Source organism: Hypomesus transpacificus, unplaced genomic scaffold (assembly GCF_021917145.1).
Source record: "Hypomesus transpacificus isolate Combined female unplaced genomic scaffold, fHypTra1 scaffold_65, whole genome shotgun sequence".
In the NCBI taxonomy this organism is placed as follows: domain Eukaryota; kingdom Metazoa; phylum Chordata; class Actinopteri; order Osmeriformes; family Osmeridae; genus Hypomesus; species Hypomesus transpacificus.
In genome coordinates this window covers 434,543-452,082 of record NW_025814037.1, presented here as the reverse complement: position 1 = coordinate 452,082, position 17,540 = coordinate 434,543, and the positions used below count along the sequence as shown (strand labels likewise).

At 39.0% G+C, this 17,540-nt stretch overlaps 1 long non-coding RNA gene across 1 annotated transcript; it reads left to right on the top strand.

The window, feature by feature from the left end:
- The first annotated feature begins 11,866 nt into the window (after positions 1-11,866).
- Positions 11,867-12,691, top strand: LOC124466126. The gene is made up of 3 exons (XR_006955889.1): positions 11,867-11,985; positions 12,491-12,584; positions 12,652-12,691. It is a non-coding gene; the product is annotated as an uncharacterized LOC124466126 (long non-coding RNA).
- The last annotated feature ends 4,849 nt before the right edge of the window (positions 12,692-17,540 follow it).

Here is a 17,540-nt window from a genome sequence, read left to right as displayed (position 1 = left end):
CACATTGGGTTAGGGTTAGTTATCTAATTAATGTTGTCCTAATCCATTACACAGTTGCTTTTAAGTTGTTTTCAATTGACAATTGTTTTGTCAGGTCAACAAATGTTGAATATTGAACTGCAGTCCTACAATCACACTTTATTGTAGATTAGTGTTTGATGTAGTTTTATTTCGAAAAACGATGTGCATTTACTCTTGATTGGAATAATACCATTTAGATCCTGTTTACGTCACCGTTTTTTCAATTTAGAAAATATATTACATCTTGGCCAAGGTTTTCACAATACAGTTTTAAATGTGTTTATTGTGAACAAAATGTAATGGTAGTGATGGAATTAACAACAGAGGCCTGTTCCATAAAGCGAGTTTACCAAATAAGCCAAGCTTATGTCAGTTAGTCAACTTCATTTCCAATTGATTCGGTTCCATAAAGCCAGTTTAATGTAGTTCGAACTCAGTTACCATGGCAACTTCTGCCGCAAAACTAAACTGGCAGAATAACTGTGACTTAGCCCATGTTGTTGCTTAACCAGACGTTCCTGTAAAAAGGGGAGATTTGTGGTGAGAAATAAATCATTACAATTAATTACAAGATTATATTGCAGACTTGTATTCTACGGTTTTAATTACAATTACATTATTTTATTACATTAAATGAAGATAGTCAGTCGTGAACTAAAGTGGGTCGGTCTAAGGCATGTAACTCCAGGACTGAAAATGAGTCCCACTCTGGCCCTGGAAGCAAATCATGGAATTTGCTTTACATGATCTTTAAACACTGATGAACAATGATTTCAGAATGATACAAACCCACATTTTACTTATGGTAGTTTGTGAAATCAAATGTTTAGGCTGATGCTACATAAAATATGTCTCCATTACCTCAATAGAATGATCATAGCTACATAAATCATGTACAATTGCAAAAACAAATCTAAATCCATGCCTCTTTCCTCCATTTTCCCAATACAAAAACCATGTAAAAATGTTTTTATTGGATAATTGTAGGCTATTTATGTAAAACAATGTAAAAGTAAAAAGTCTACGTAGATATGTTTAGTGGGCTGATGGTTTTTCTAATCAATTAATTAAAGGTCTATAATAAACAAACTCAACCTACATATTGTTCATGTCAATCATGGCATATCTTTTTGATGAGGTGGTGGATAAGGGAGCTGTCATAGTACGCACCTTAAAGAGAACAATATTTTGGGGAGATGGCACGTGCCATGGTGGATCGATATGATCTATTTTCTACCTCTCCGGTTGCTATAGAATATGGTGCACCCACAATAATCTTGACTACTTTAATCTGACTCGAATTACTCGGATTGCGTGAACTACAATTGGTCTTTATGGAACCGATTTAGCCCCGACTGACTTGTTAGGTTAACTCAAGTCAGGATTGGGACTCTAATTCATTTTCTTTTGAGCGGCCTATATGGAACAGGCCCCTGGAAGATAGTGGAGCTGAAGAAACACCAGATTGTAAACAGTTTGTTGATCACAAATACACAGTAATTAGTTAATTTTAATATCCAGGTATTTTGCAGGATAACAGTGCTCATTACTACGTTGCATGTTTTGATTAATAGCAAAATATATTTTTAATTTGTTAATGCTTGACACAAGTCAGTTTTTCAAAATTCTCAATGGATCAGAGATCTCTCAAGATCTCTCTTTGCTATACATTGCTTTGATTGTGTATACTTATTTTTTGCTTTTGTATCATTTGATGCATGTAAAAGTGTTGGTATAAAAATATGTAAGATCATTTGATTTGTCTTTATTTGTGTCTGTGTTGATTCAGTTTGGATCTGTTTTGTACTGACGTTTTGTATTCAATCTGCGGGTTATTTGTGTCAAATCATTTTACAATATATAGGCTTAAGCTACATCACAGTAGCTATTAAAGGAATAATTTGCCCAGCAACTTAATTACAGGCAGGGTGGGCAAGTTTTGCAAAGCTAGTTATTTGAGCTTCTGTTTGACACAATTCAAACCAAAATAACCCACAAAACTACAGTAATGCACATTGAGTGCAGGGGCAGAGGGACAGGTAGCCCGTCCAATCACTAGTCAGGGTACCCTTTAGTGATTGGTTGTGATTATTACAGTATTGCGACACCCAAAGATGTTGGAATGATATAATATTACTGTCAAATCTTTAAACATATTGGTTGCTATCAAGACGTGAAGTTACTTTCGGCAAATATGACAAAAAGTGCTTCTCAACCACATTGCTTACCCTGAACATTGATGCAGCTATGCTTTTGTTGGGGTCTTTTTTGGGCCTATGTTTGGGTGAGGTGGTACGTGCAGGGAGTTGCCCAGGACAGAGGTCAGCTAAGGCTGAGAAACAGCCCCAGTAAGGAAATAGTCTAAAGTTGAGACATGATGTTCAGTTATGGGACAAGAAATTCTTTGTGGTTCACTCACCCCTCCCGTTAGAATGTTCTTACCATCAGGAAGCCAGGTCAGGATGACCTGACAGCGTGTTCCCCTAGTTAGAACGACCCTGGTATCATAGGAACCCAACAAATAAGCGGATGGATCTGTTATCTTGAGCAAGTATTTGATTGTCTGTATGGCGCCAAGATATTTGTGTGACGTGGGTAGGACTGTATAATAGTACTTGTCTATGATTACATGTCAGACTTCTCTGGCTAGAGAAGTTCAGCGTGTGTTCCCAAGAGCCTATGCAATAAAGACGAAAGCATTTATAATCAACTTCCTCGACTCCAAGCCTGTTATTCTTACACCATTAAGAACCACTTTTGAGCCTCCAACACTTTGTATCCAGGGGATGACATTGGCACCCGCCCACCCGCCAAATGCGGGTAGAATTCGGCTGTGGCGGGTAAAGCAGTCACTCTTACCATCCACTTTGGCAGGTAGAATTCTATCTCTTGCTATAAGATTTTTTATCGTAGTCTTTTAAAAACAAAATAATGAACTCATTGCAGGGTTTTCAAGCCTCACGCATTGACCGTGAGACGCACGCATTTCAACCAGCATGTATCATTTCCCCCTGTGTTAAACAGTCTCGGCCACTGTAAAGTTCTTGCTAAGCAACATAGACGTGCGAACACACGCGAAAGCTCGTCTCGTGGGGCTTTTGATCAAACTTGAAGACCCTGCTCAGTGCAAGGCAAGGATGTGGAGGCTACATAACAGGTGTAGGAAAATTCCGGAGAGAAGACAAAAAAAATGAGAAAAACTGTTGATGAAAGTGAAACCGAAAATAAAGACACAAAAATAATTGTATTGTTTATAAATATTTAACCTGACAATTTTTTTTTTTGTTTAGTTCATATATTTACACCCCATTATATGCAATGAGCTACTCTTTTTGTCTTTGTCTTCATCGTTTGCATATTTTCGAACAAAAGGAGCTTTACACACTTATAAGAGCTGAAGATTTGGCGACAGAGACATTTGCCCCCCTATTTTGCTGATCTGAAACGCAAGTATTAAAACGCAAAGCGCAAGTAACTTTGTGGGCGTGACTTCAGCTTGGTTGTTATTTTGCCGGCGGGATAAATGACTTTGCGCTTGGCGCAAATCTAAAAAGGGTTGGTCTGAAGTAGCTACATTACTAATGGGTATGGTTTGGGCGTAACGTGCAATAAACCAATCAGAGCATCATCTCACATTCCCTTTAAGAGCAGCACTTGCTCCATGGCGAATTGCTATTATAACGGCTGATTTGCCAGGCGAGAGAAGTGACATTGTATGGGAAAGGTAGAGCAGTTTTCTCATTGCACTAAGTTGCCCACTCATGCTGCTCATTCAAAATATTATTCTTATTTATACATATATTAAATTGTTTTAATTGTTATATTGTTTAGTTCTTAGAATGAGTTTAACTAATGTACTTTTGTACCTGTATATGTTTATTGTTTGCACCTTCCTGCCACAGTAAATTGCGTATTTTTGTAACATAGGCTACATGGCGAATAAACCGAATTCTGATTCTGATGGGCATGGGAGAAGAAACCTAACCAAATTAGCTTCATGGGAGGTAATTGCCACAGTTGTTACAAATCAAGTTCACATACATAGAAATTACTTATGAAAATCTTTTTATAATCATTGAAGAAATGTAACATGCCATAAATCAAAACAATGTAACGTAGCTTCGCAGATAGAAGACCCTGGCCTTGCCAGCAGTGGGCACGGACCAAGCTTGTGCCCTTAAAATAGCATCTCAATAATGCGCCATTGACTTTAGACCACGTTTTTCCTGGTCAGTAGCGGAATTGTTTATAGGAAACTGCAAGATAGCACCAGGGAACGTTTGCGCCAGAACACGCCTCCTTTTTCGCTGAACCGCCCACGGGAGCGCAAAGTCATTTCGACGTGCGTCTGTGGAGGGAAAAGTCAGCTTTGAGAGTTTGACAGTGGCTGGTGAGCAAACATTTTAATGTCAGGCCCTGTTTGTATCCCCATTCAGAGTAGGGCTACTACCTAAATTAAGTGAAGAATATAATGTGTGTACAGCTGTAAAATGTTGTCAGACTAAATTACATTTTGTTTGGTTGGTTAGGTAGCTAGACCAAAGCTATGTGCTTATACAGAGCACTGTGCTGTAGCGTGGTTTGCACGGTTAAGATTAGCAATACTTAATTTATAATAAAGTATATAGTTGGGGGCACCACCTCTGATTTATTTAAGGGACAGAGGAAACCTTATTGAATAATATTGAATAATAGCATTCGTAATTAAATTTCAATTCCATGAAAGTAGAGCAGATCAGATAACGTGAGGGATAACGCGAGTATTATAAACAATGATTTATTTAAGAAAATGTAATTATGATGAACAAATACCAAATTAGTTATAGGCTAGTTGAGAGTGAGTTGAGTTAAACAGTATACAATAGGTCCTAAACTATGATGAGAGCGGAATACTAGATGGTGGGTTGAGAGCGCGTGGGGAGGGGAAGAGAGAGAGTGATAGGCTTCAGGAGAACAATGGAGGGAGTCTATTTTAACTAATCCTAACGAAAGTTAGGTTAAATCATTTGCAAACTAAAAATCAAACGTAACAAATTAAATCACAATATGCCAATGTTCACAAGTAAGAAACGTAGCAATATCGCAGTTACTGTTGTCAGTTTGAAGAAGAATAATCAAAGTTCCGTTCGTCGTTGTCAAACGGTTAGAGCAAAGGAATCTTTCGTTAAAGTTCCTGGTGGTCCAGTGAGTTGCTGATTGAGAAGGATAGGTCAGATGTGTCGCGAACATATCCGGTGAATCCTTGCGAAAAAGCAAGGTTTGCTTGTGCGTCAGGGTTTTATAATCCTTGCGAAAGGGGGGTAATCCTTTTGGAGGTGAACTCTTTGATTGGTCTGTTACTCCCACCTGGGCGTCCATCCTGAGATTGACCTATGGGTGTGAAGTAGTTGATAACTTTTCAGAGTTCAGCTATTTCAAATGTCCATGTATTCCTAATACTTCAAAATATAACAATACAACATTAAAAAATTGTTATCAAATTATATCAACACAGCATAAAAGGGAAAGCATACATTATAACACATCAACTACTGTCATTGAAATAGTGTCCATAAGCCATGTAGTCCTTGAGAATATGTTTGTAAATCCAGAAACGTTAGTCTTTCCTTAAAATCTTTTGTCTCCATACTGTAAGGCCATTTTGGTCTACCTTCTGACCCCATGCTGGGCCAGAAGCTTTGAAGGTCCTGCTCTGGAGATAAGGACAAGGGGGGAAACCCCCTTTCTCCTTGTCGGGGGTAGGGGAAAGGTGTGAGGGTATGTGGTTTGTCTGTTGGCTCTGCTACAGTGCAAGCACCTTTATGTTTGTCTAGTATGAATTTAGGAATGTAAAGCTATGTCAAGCTATATCACTACAGCATCATGGAAACCAAACTTCTCTCCTTTGTCTTTCCACATCTAGTTAATATTAAACTAAAAGTTTGTTAGCATCCCACTCCCACCTCCACCTCCCACTTGTAAATAAGCAAGAATTATGAAGTTTAATTAAACATCAGTTGATGTTGCTTATATTAGCACTATTTACATACTTATTTTACTTCAGATAGCATTCTTGCACGGAACATGTTTAGCCTACATATACCACATATAGTCATTCAATCCAAATTAAAATCATTTTAAAGGCCTAATTCATCCGTCTTTTGTAATAAAAACTAAATAAATCGAATTAGCCTATAATAAATAAACTTGGAAAAGGTAATTGTAAAAAAAAAAGTGAAAATATGATTTCGAGATGAGAAAAGGGGTGCTAACTCGTCTCCTTTCGGCGAAATTCGCAGTTTTTGATCTAAAATGGGTCATTTGTGTGATTCGTGTAGATCTGCAATAAAACCATTTGGGGGTTCTCCAAGTAACCTGATCTGCGAACGCAAGCTGTCATGATTATTTTTTTCAAGTTTGTTGTTTGGCCAACCAATGTCAAAATGACACGCACACTGTTTATTTCGAGTCTTCGGTTCTGTCTCCCAGAGCCCCAGACATGAAAACTGAAATGCGTTGTCACAAAATACTAATTTGTGGCCAGTTGAAAAGATGAATAGTGAAGGTTTTTAAAACTTTCTAAAAGAGGTATGTGCTTTAAAAACAAGTGGTGAAAAAGTTTTAAAAGTATGTCTGTCATTGTTGTGCATTGTAATAATTTCTTACTGTTGAAAAAGGAGAAAAAAAAGAGTTCTGAAAACAGTATCTTATTGACTTTCATACATATTTAAGTGTTAAAAGTATTAAAGAATGAAAGACTGAGAAACAGAAAAAAGTTTGAAGTTAGAAAAATTGACCAATTTTAGTGATTAAGATGTATTTGCATAACAGTTATCGATATCATAGCAGACAAAAGTATGTCAACAGTATGAAAGTGAAAAAAATAGTTGCTTTGAAACCAAAATGGTGAGACAAAGTGTTAAAGGCATATCTGTCATTGTTTTGCATTGCAATCTTTTCTAACGGTTGAAAAAGGAGAAAAAAAGCGATGAAAAAAAATCTTGAAAGAAAATCTTATTTAATTTCATAAATAAAGTGTTATGTTATGCTCTTAAGACAGTCACCCCCATTACCCTGTGCAACCCCAGTCAACTGGAGTTCTGCCGTGATTGAGAACTGAACATCAGCTCCCTCACCAAGAAAGCACAACAGAGGATGTACTTCCTACGGCAGCTGAAGAAATTCAACCTGCATAAGACAATGTGGTGCACTCCTACTTCCACGCCTGTTTTACGTTTCTTGGCGAATAAAACCCATTCTGATTCTGAAAAGTATTAATAATTAAAAGATGTACAAACAGAAATACAGTTTGAACAGTGGAACAGTGTTTCTAGCTCTTAAATATAGTGATGAAGAGCGTTGGCTAATCGCATTGGTTCCTTGTTTCTTGTAATGTAGCAACGGTTGGTCATTGTCAGCAAACCTAGAACCTAAAATCTAGGATTCAGGTTCAAGGTGGAGGAGAAACTAATCAGTCACCCAGTCCTGTTCAGACACTCTAACTCAGAATGCTGGTGCAAAAAAAGCGGAACTATTGTGTGTGGTAAATAAGATCATGCTACATTTAACCAGCGGATCATTTCTTGCAAGTGTGTCAAAGTGGTATTTTTACAGACTGTATTACAGTAACACCGTAGGCATGAATAATGCATGCATCGTCCTCGTCGTCCATCTGGCATCGGACTTTAGCCGAAGAAGCTAGAGAGGATGCAATGGGAGAATTCCTACAGTAAGCTAGATACTGCTTCAAATTGAAAACTGAGTCGATCTTTTGATTAAAGACAAGTTCCTTAACCTCTGTTGTCATTATCGCCGATAAAAAGTAAATACTGTTACTAAGCATTTGTTTGTAGGTTACGAACGATAGACGTAGCTAGTTTCGCCGTTCTATGGCAGCTATGATGACAGTCGTAGCTAGCCTTGTAAGCACTCATCACTAGAATGGCCATAACTTTAAAACAAATTATAATATTTCCAATCTGTCTGCTGTTCTACATTGCCCACACAATTATGTATATATTTATCAAATCTAACATGGCCTGTATCTTGCATTGAAAGTGTTCGAAAATTAGCTTGTCTAATGTATGGTGGACTGAGAAAACATATTAGTCAAAGTGGAACGAGAGATGTCGTGGGAGAATTCCTACTGTATTAGATTTACTGCTTCAAATTAAAAACGGAGAAGATATTTAGAGTAAAGACGTTTCTTAACATCTGTGTTCAATATCTTAAATCAAAAGTAAAACTTTTCAGTTACGAAGCATTTGTTTATAGTATGGCCAGCTGCAATAAGCCTTTTTGTGAACCCCGGTTTGGCTGTTCGTGACGGTAAGCTATAACAGTGTTGAGCCTCGATTTTTTCAGATTTCTGTGATACTTGCTTAAATAACAATTATCTAGCTAGATTATGTACGCTCAATGTACATACCTTGTTTGGCCAATTCGGTTTATTGTGGAAAAAAGTTGAACCGTTTTTATTTATGGAGAGCTAGCGCTAGCTTGGAATTGCGTTATACCACTCATCACTTCAATGGTCATAACTTTTAAACAAAATAGCGTATCTTAAATCTATCTTCTGTTCTGAATTCATAACAAAATTATGCACATTTCATACACTCTCACCTGTCCTCTATCTTGTATTGAAAGTGGTTAAAAATGACGTTTTCTAAAAAAGTATTGACGACAGAGAAGATTTTTGTCAGAATGGCTCTGCGAAATCGTCTTGATGATTTGCCTAACATAATCATATAAATATTTACATAATTAGAAAGCCCTACATCTTGTCTTCAAAATGGTATAAACATTTCAGGTATATTATTTAATAAAAGTCTGCATATTCAGGCAAGAAAGTGTTAAACAGTGTAAAACATTTACTCGTGAGAAACAGTTCTGTCAGAGCATGACGTCACAATTAACTTTAAACTCTAATAGCTTAAAAACTTTAAAAGTTATCTGTGAGAAATTGAATAGCTCACTAGAAGAGTTCAGACTTTATCAAGTGAAGTTTGAACAGTGTTTCTAGCTTAAACGGGGTGAAACTAGTAGGCGACGGAAAAAAGTGGGAGGAAAATTAATAACTAGAACATGCATTTCCTGCTGAAAATGCGTTGGAATGCTGAAATCTGAAATATATTTTTTTAAATGGCTGAAAATACAGAAATCTGAAAATACTCGCAAGCTGAAAGCTTAAATTAATTTTTAAATGTAGGGAGTGTGAAAGGTGAACTGCATCATCTAACAATGCTTAGTGCTTAAATACAATGTGGGAGAATATGTTTGAATGTTGTGGAGCAATTGAGAAATAGTTAAATTTCAAGAGGCAAGAAGAGGAAGCTGAACTGCATCATCTAACAAAGCTAAGAGCTGAAATATGGAGCTAAATCAGGGCCAAAAGTTTGACATAGAAAATTTATGTTTTGGTAGAAAACTTGAAAAATAAAACTATATATATATATAAATTAAAAAAAGTGTACCAATTTTTTTTCCAGGTTGAATAACATTTCGATTAATTTTTGGAATAATTTGGAATAAGTTATTCATTTTCATTTTTCACTTTCATATTTTCACATAGTTTCACATTTCATGTTTTCAGATTCAAAACGTTTTTTTACGGCTTCAATTACATTTTTTGGAGTTTAATTTTAAATGTACATTTTAGCAGTTTTTTCAGTTTAATTTAGTTTTTTTAATTTTTTTCAGACTTTTGGCCCCGATTTTGCGTAGGGGGCGTGGCTTCAACTCAGAGGCGGGAATTATGAGTGACAGCCTAACAAAGAGGCAGAATACTCGACAGTCTGCATGGCGTCCGCTCCGCCAACCCAGTCTCATACTTCTGCGTATCTATGACACAGGTTTTGCGTGCCATATATACGCCAAATCACTGTTTTGCGTGCGGTTTATACTCAGATTCAATGTGTTGATTGAATGAGACATAAAGCAGTAGGGCCGATACAGGAAGACACAGCGACACTTTTTAACAGAAGGATGATAGTGCAAGTTTTGTCCGTGGAGCATACAACGATTAATGAAAAGAATCATGTAGACGTGTTTGAGTAATTGCATAACTAATTACACATGTAAACTGAATAATCGTATTATTGGCATAAACCGACAATTGCTATAGGGTTTCTCATGGTCAGTGAACGCACTCAGTGGCGCGGTAGAACGAAACAGTGCCATTAACATAGTAGTTAGAAAAAGAGATATTATCAGCATCTGCAGAATTAGTAGTTGTAGTAGTGGCATAGATATAGCAGTAACAGTAGTGGTAGCTACTGCTAATACCAATCACCTGTGTTAGAGAGAGTGGCGCGTGTTTGTTTGGTTGCCACGGTGATGGTGCAGCTATGAATGCTAACGCGCTGAGGGCAGAGAATAACAGAAATGTAGCTAGAATCCACACCTCAAACAAGTTAACCTAGACGCAAAACTATACGTCCAATCCAAACAATAAGGATATTTTCCGAGACCCAAGACTCTGCCGAAACCAGAGATGTCCTTTGTATGTCTGTGCGGTCAGAAATACGACTCTACCGGCAGTTTCTAAATCTGGTTGTTATTGCTTTCTCTTACGAATTTGTCACCAGATTTGCATTGGACTCTATGGGGCAAGAGTTGGACTTTGTCTCGCTTTCGTGGGGCTCTGAACAAATGTGCAAGTCTGTTGGATTCCACAGACAACGGTGGAGCGACCAGCACAAAATCAGCTATCCATTGATCCAAAAAACAAGCATGAAGAGCGAAAATTTAGGAAATGCTGGCAAACTAGAATTTTTTTTTCAACGACGTCTGAAGCTCCCCTCTACTCTAAGCGTTTCAGTCTGCACTCTAGGCTTTCACGTACACAACCATTTAAATCTCAGAAAAGGGTTGAAAACTTATGAAGCATAATCAGTGATGTTGAAACAAGTTGAATAGATATCAAAAAGCAGAATTATTTCAAAATAGTTGAGTGTTTTGTCAACACCAAGTTTAAATGGTGGCTCTAGCTGAAAGATTGAGGAAGAAGAAGGACGAAGTTGAAGAAGTTTGAAGGGATTTGAAAAAAAAACTACATTGGAAAACCATGTTAAAAATAATATGAATATCGATTTATATTGATTCCAGCATAAGAGGTACAAAGCTGAAAAGTCATAGCACCCATGGCCTGAAACTGCTGAATTTTTTGATCGCTGAATGGTTTTAATAGCTGACAATAATGATTCAAAGAACAATACGTAAGGGATAATGTATAGAACGCCGGTCATTATCAGGAAAATAAGCCCCGACAGGGCGAACAGCACCCCGACGCGAAGGCGTTCTATACATTATCCCGCTTATTACACGGCTACTTGCCAACAAAATTACTTAACACAGTGTGTCTTTTTAAAAAAAATTTGTTACCATTCGTAGTGTTGATCAGTAGAGAAATAGTTCGCCAAAGACGTTGAACATTCTTTAGGCTTCAAATCAGCTGACGTCGCTAAGCAACGGAGCACGCTGGGGTTGAAAAGTTACCGGACTACTTGCGGAGTGCTACGAAAGACGTGAATCAGAAGCAAAAAGGCCACTTTCCTTGATGTTTCCTTGATGTCTGTTATTCATAGCTACGGTCTGTTATCAGAAGATATCAGACCGCAGAACGTTGGGAAGCCCCATTCAAGCGAATGGAGCTTTCTACAGCGTTAAGAACAGCCGTGTAATAATTAACAATAAAGATTCAAAGAACAATACTTGGGCTGTGTTCGAAATGTCTTAAAATGCGTCCTTCCTTCCTTCCTTTTAAGACAGCGATATTACAGTTCGAAATTCCTTAAATCTTCTGTTCCTGTCTAATAAGATACCTTAAAATACGTCACATAACAGTCATTTTTTAAGAGAGCATCTGAGCTGCCTTGCTGTCTTAATGGCGGCACGTATTACCCATAAGTCTGTGCGCCAGAACCCAAATCAGATTTTATTTTAAAAAGATGGCGACCGAAGTTCACAACAAAAGTGTTCATAAATGTAAGTTTCTTTGCTTTTTTTAATTTTTTTTATTGAAAAGTTACCGAGAAATAAACAGTAAACTATGTAATTATGACATGATTTATTGACAAAAATAGTCTGAATTCGTTAGCGAGGTATCCGTTAGCCAGGTCGCTATCGGTAGCTGAATATTGTTAACGGGCTTGCTAACGTTGGCTGTATTTAATTCAAGATAGTTAAGAAAGTGAACGGTTGTTTATGATGTGAAATTGTAAATGTGCACTGTAACTGCACACAAAATGTACTGTAAAAAGAACCTGCTATTAAAAAATATATCAAAGTGTCTTACTAAGTAACGCTAACTGTCAGTTGGTTGCTGTTAGCTAACTGTTAGCTGTAGTTCGTCAACAAGATAGCTAGTTAAGAAAGTGAACGATTGTTTATGTTCTAGAGAATGTGCATTGTGACCCCATACAAAATGTACTGTAAAAATAATCTATTTAAAAATATCAAATGTTTTTCATAATATTTTATATTTATGTAGGGTCTTCAACAGAGGTATGTGCATTCATCAAGGCCAGAGGGGAGGCAGAGCACCTTTTTACGGGCCACAAAAACAGTGCCATGGACGGATGGAAGTAAGTACTCCAAAAGCACTCTTCAGCCACAGAGCTACATGTCTTATACAATTGGCTGTCTGTTCAGACAGGTGCTTGATACCATTGGCCTTGCGGGCGTGGTCAGCCCACTTCAGGCCCGTAAGAAGTGGGACAACTTAAAAACTAAATACAAGGTATTTAGATAGTCACACATGACCTACCATTGGAATACTGCATGCACCGTTGTGGTATTTACTGTAGTATTTATCTGTAGGAGCTGAAGTGCCCACCTACGGGCACGGGGACAGACAATGGGGAGGATACGGCTGCCTCGTGGCCATGGTACTCTGCCATGGACGAGCTGCTTGGCCAGAGGCCCGCCATTGTACCACCCGTACTGCGTGCCTCTTTGCCCTGCAGCTCATCCATGGCAGAGCCCAACTCTATGGGTGCCGTGTCCTCCCCACCAAGAAGTGCGTCTTCCTCAACACCGGGAGAGGAGAGCAGCCAGGAGGTTTCCAAGAAGAGGAGATACAGCTTGGCCTTTGTGGGAGAAATGATGGAGAGGGCGGAGGCCTTGGAAATCGAAAGGCAGCGGAGGCAGGTGGAGCGGCAGGAGAGGGCCGATGTTCGACTGGATAGGCTTCTGGCTGTCATGGAGCGGTTGGCCGAAAAATAAAAAATTATAAACATTACCAATTATACATTTACAGCATTAGTTTTTTTTTAAATAAGTACATGTAAATGATGAGACAACAACAGAGTTCAGTTAAGTTAAAATAAGTGTATTTTATTGGAAAGCTCCCCAAGCAAGCACAAGGGCAACAGTGACGAGGAAAAACTCCCATGTAGGAAGAAACATCGGGAGGGCCCAGGCTCAGGGAGCGACCACCCTCCATGGTCATTTGTGTGATTGAGTGTAGTGAGTAAGGTGGGTGGAGTGAGTGCGGTGTTTCAGGATCCTGTCTGTGTTCCTGCAATGACATGAATGGTGTTATAACTTAATTAATGTAATTACAATGCATCAATCAAATAACTATATAACAATGTATTCATCAAATAACTATATAACAATGCATCAATCAAATAACTATATAACAATTTATTAATCAAAAAACTATATAACAATGTATTAATCAAATAACTATATAACAATTTATTAATCAAAGAACTATGTAACAATTTATCAACAATAATCGTGTCCAGAGGGGAGACACTGAAGTGCGGACAGCTGATTGAAGTGCGGACAGCTGATCTGCAATGCTGTCTCGCAGGGCACCACCACTTGATGTTTCGCCATGGTCCTCTCCCCCGACGGGCTCTTCAGGGTCCTCTTCATCCACCGGTAGGACATCATCATTGCCCAAACATACATTGTGAAGCATAGTGCAACACACAATGACATCTGGCACAAATGAGTCCACCTCCAAGGCACAGAAAAAGATGGACCTCCACCTGGTCTTCATCATGCCAAAAGCCCGCTCAATGATGGAACGAGCTCTGGCATGATGCGCGTTGAACCTACAAGTGTGGGGAAAAAATGAATGTCATTTTTACTCTACTTAATCTCTGTGTCATTGCAATTAAAATCACATATTTTAATGTACCAACCTCTGTTGTGCCACTCCCCTGAGTGGATTCTTGTATGGCATGATCAGGGATATGGGCCTCAGCAGACAGGGGTACCCCCCATCACATTTACATTTAGTCATTTAGCAGACGCTCTTATCCAGAGCGACTTACAGTAAGTACAGGGACATTCCCCCGAGGCAAGTAGGGTGAAGTGCCTTGCCCAAGGACACAACGTCATTTGGCGCGGCGGGGAATCGATCTGGCGACCTTATGATTACTAGCCCGAATCCTTCACCGCTCAGCCATCTGACTCCATCACCCAACAAGAAGGTATCAGGGGGTGGGTACGCGGCAGACTGGAACAGGGGGCTGTGCCTCAGGACCCGGGTGTCGTGGACAGAACCTGGATAACCCACAAAGACATCGATGAAGCGCCCTGCATGGTCACACACCGCCTGCAGCTGTATTGAATGGAACAATTTCCTGTTGAAATAATCCTGGCCATGGGGCTCTCCCGGGGACTTGATACGAACATGGCAGCCGTCAATGGCTCCCATGGCCCTGGCAAAAGCCCCATGCCTAGCCAGTCGGGCAAAACCCTCTGATACTTCTCTCTGCCCCTCTGCAGTGGAAGGCAACCTGATGACTCTTGGCATCGCCACGACTACACAGCCACAGACCCGATGGACAACGTTGTGCACTGTGGTCTTGGGCATGTCGAATGCCCTCGACACCACGCGGTACAAAGCACCTGTTGATAGAGCAATTCACAGTTTCTGACAATCAATATTTGTTGAGTATATTGAGATTAAAAATGAGCCTCTTGGGCTCTGAGGGCCCAGGTAAGACGTACCGCTGGCCAGCCAAAACAGCAACACCAGGACCTCTATGGTTGGCCCCCATCCATGGCACCGCTCCTGGTTGAGCAGCTGCAGCAGACTGGTGATGGAGGCTCTGCTGAGCCGGAAATCAGGGCGGGTGTCTTCCCCAGCAAAATAACGCCGGAGAAGGGGCACTGCCATGTTCAGGCTGGCATACCGTACACCACCCTGAAATTGATGACATGTAAACAATGTTAAACAGTTGTTCATCGAATATGCTATTTATTTAAATTCATCCATCCATGACATGGACAGTGCACATTGATGAACAAAACTGTAAATATCACATAATGGTTGTACGGTGATAATTGACATTTTACTATAATCACGGATAGTATGAACCTATCGTGAGCGACTACTGTATTTACCTCAGAAAGGTAAGGTTGACGATAGCTAGCTAGATGCTGTACGTGGTGATTGTGTCTCGACGATAACTACATACTATAGCAGAATTATGTCACACACGGCGATAATTGACATTTTACTATAATCACGTATTTTCAAAATGATATTTGAAAAACCTACCTCAAAGGAGTACGCTCCCAACATCTCCATCCTTGCGCGGTAGGCTCTGCGCTGAGGCCTGTCCTGCTCCATTCGGCACCTCTCCTCCATCCACTCCTGCATAAGCTCATGAACAATGTGCACCATTCTCGCCATTTTAAGAGTATTTCAAACCTAAAACTAACTAACTAAAGTTTCTCTTAATAACTTTATGTAGATTACCTTAGTTTAGCTTACCTTACAGTACTAGCTAGTACCTAAGCTAACCTAGCTTACCTTGCGGTAACTTAAATTACCTCAACTTTACCTCAAACTACTTTATGGAATCTAACTTAATTTAAATTTTAGCTAAATTTAAGTTTAAATACGACTATAACTTGACCCTATTGTGACAATAAACTTGAGTTATAATGAAGTCTCGATATCAGTTGAAAGGCACGTTAAAACCGCTGGTCGCTGGAAGATGCAATGCAAATGACGGCCGTCTGACAGAGAGTGTGAGCGCTTAAGTACACGCAGCGCGATGACGTACATCCTGTCTTAATAGGCCGTTCGAAAACAACGTTTTTTAAGATACCTTACCCCGAAGAGAGCTGTCTCGTTAGACACCTGTCTAGTAAGACATCAAGGATTAAGACAGTGTCTAAGTTTTCGAACACAGCCTTGGAATGCTGAAGCAGCATTTCAACAATAATTATAAAACAATTGGGTTCTATCGACTTATTTAGCTGTTTCTGATTGGACGAGAGACGTTCCATGAGTTGAAATATCCCAGAACAACCCAACTCATGCTTTTCACAGCTAATAATAAATCACTCCGTGATGAAACAGGAAAACAATAAATATATATGTGAGACAACAACAGGCAAAGCACACCCAATAATAACTAGAGAGGGTACAATTTCTGGGGTAATTGTAAGGTGTGTTGCAGAGGGATCCGTTTTTTAATGACATTTTTTCAACTGATATTTTCTGTATATTTGATATTAAATGCATACTTATTATTTATAAAGATTACATAGATTTAAAAGCATTTTTTTTTTTGCTGCTCATTTACAACTCAAAATACTAAGAGTGAAGTGTAGAATTAAATAGTTGTCTTCTCATTTCCCCTGAAAGAGGGAATGGTGATCGGCTATATACAGTAGCAGCCTCATAGTTGAATCAAAACGAATACATTTGGCAGAACAATGTAAACATATACCTTATTTCTATGAGTTTTTCCCTTCTTGTGATATTTTCAGGCATTTAGCCTACTCATACTGCACTCATTCATCAATAAAGAACCCCCTTTTAAACTTATTCTAGCAATGACGTTACGGGCAGTACTGTAGCTAGCTATCTCAGATGGAATCGCGATTCAAACAGTACCATCTGCTAACCGAAAATATGCCCACAAAAAACGTAAATAAGCTTGACATTAATTTAGGGGGAAATTGCTAATTCATAAAAATCTGGTAGCGATCATTGTCAGTAACACGCAAAATGCGATCCCTGTGTGGAGAAGCTACCCCGGTAAATTGTACTACTACAGTAGTACAGTTACAGTACCTGTGTTCGTCTTGGTAGCGATTGCGTTGGTTGAATTCGATTTAACGTTCCGTTGTACGGTTTAGGCTGAAATTAGTTATTTTCATGAACAGATTGACAAAGTTTAGGTTGTGGCAATGAAGTTTAGGTTTAGTAGTCAGATAGTTTCACCTATTGAAAGACTTAAGATATAAGAAGAGCTAAGGGGAGTGCAAAAAATGTTCTGTCGCCGTTTGACTTCCTAAACAGCTGTGTGATGTTTTTGTTAGCTACTAGTGTGTCTCGCGTAGGCCACAGAGTTGCAGTGACTTACACTGGTTTGAAACCACAGGTAATGATAATTTCACCAACAAATAGTGTACTTGTAATCTATTGTCATAATAAATCCTACAACGAAAATGTATTAGTGAGGAATGTTTATTGAAAACAGATGCATCATAGACCGCTGTAGTATGTGTTGCCCGGGCAACAGAGGCTAATGTCATGATGCTAATGCTTCAGTGAAATA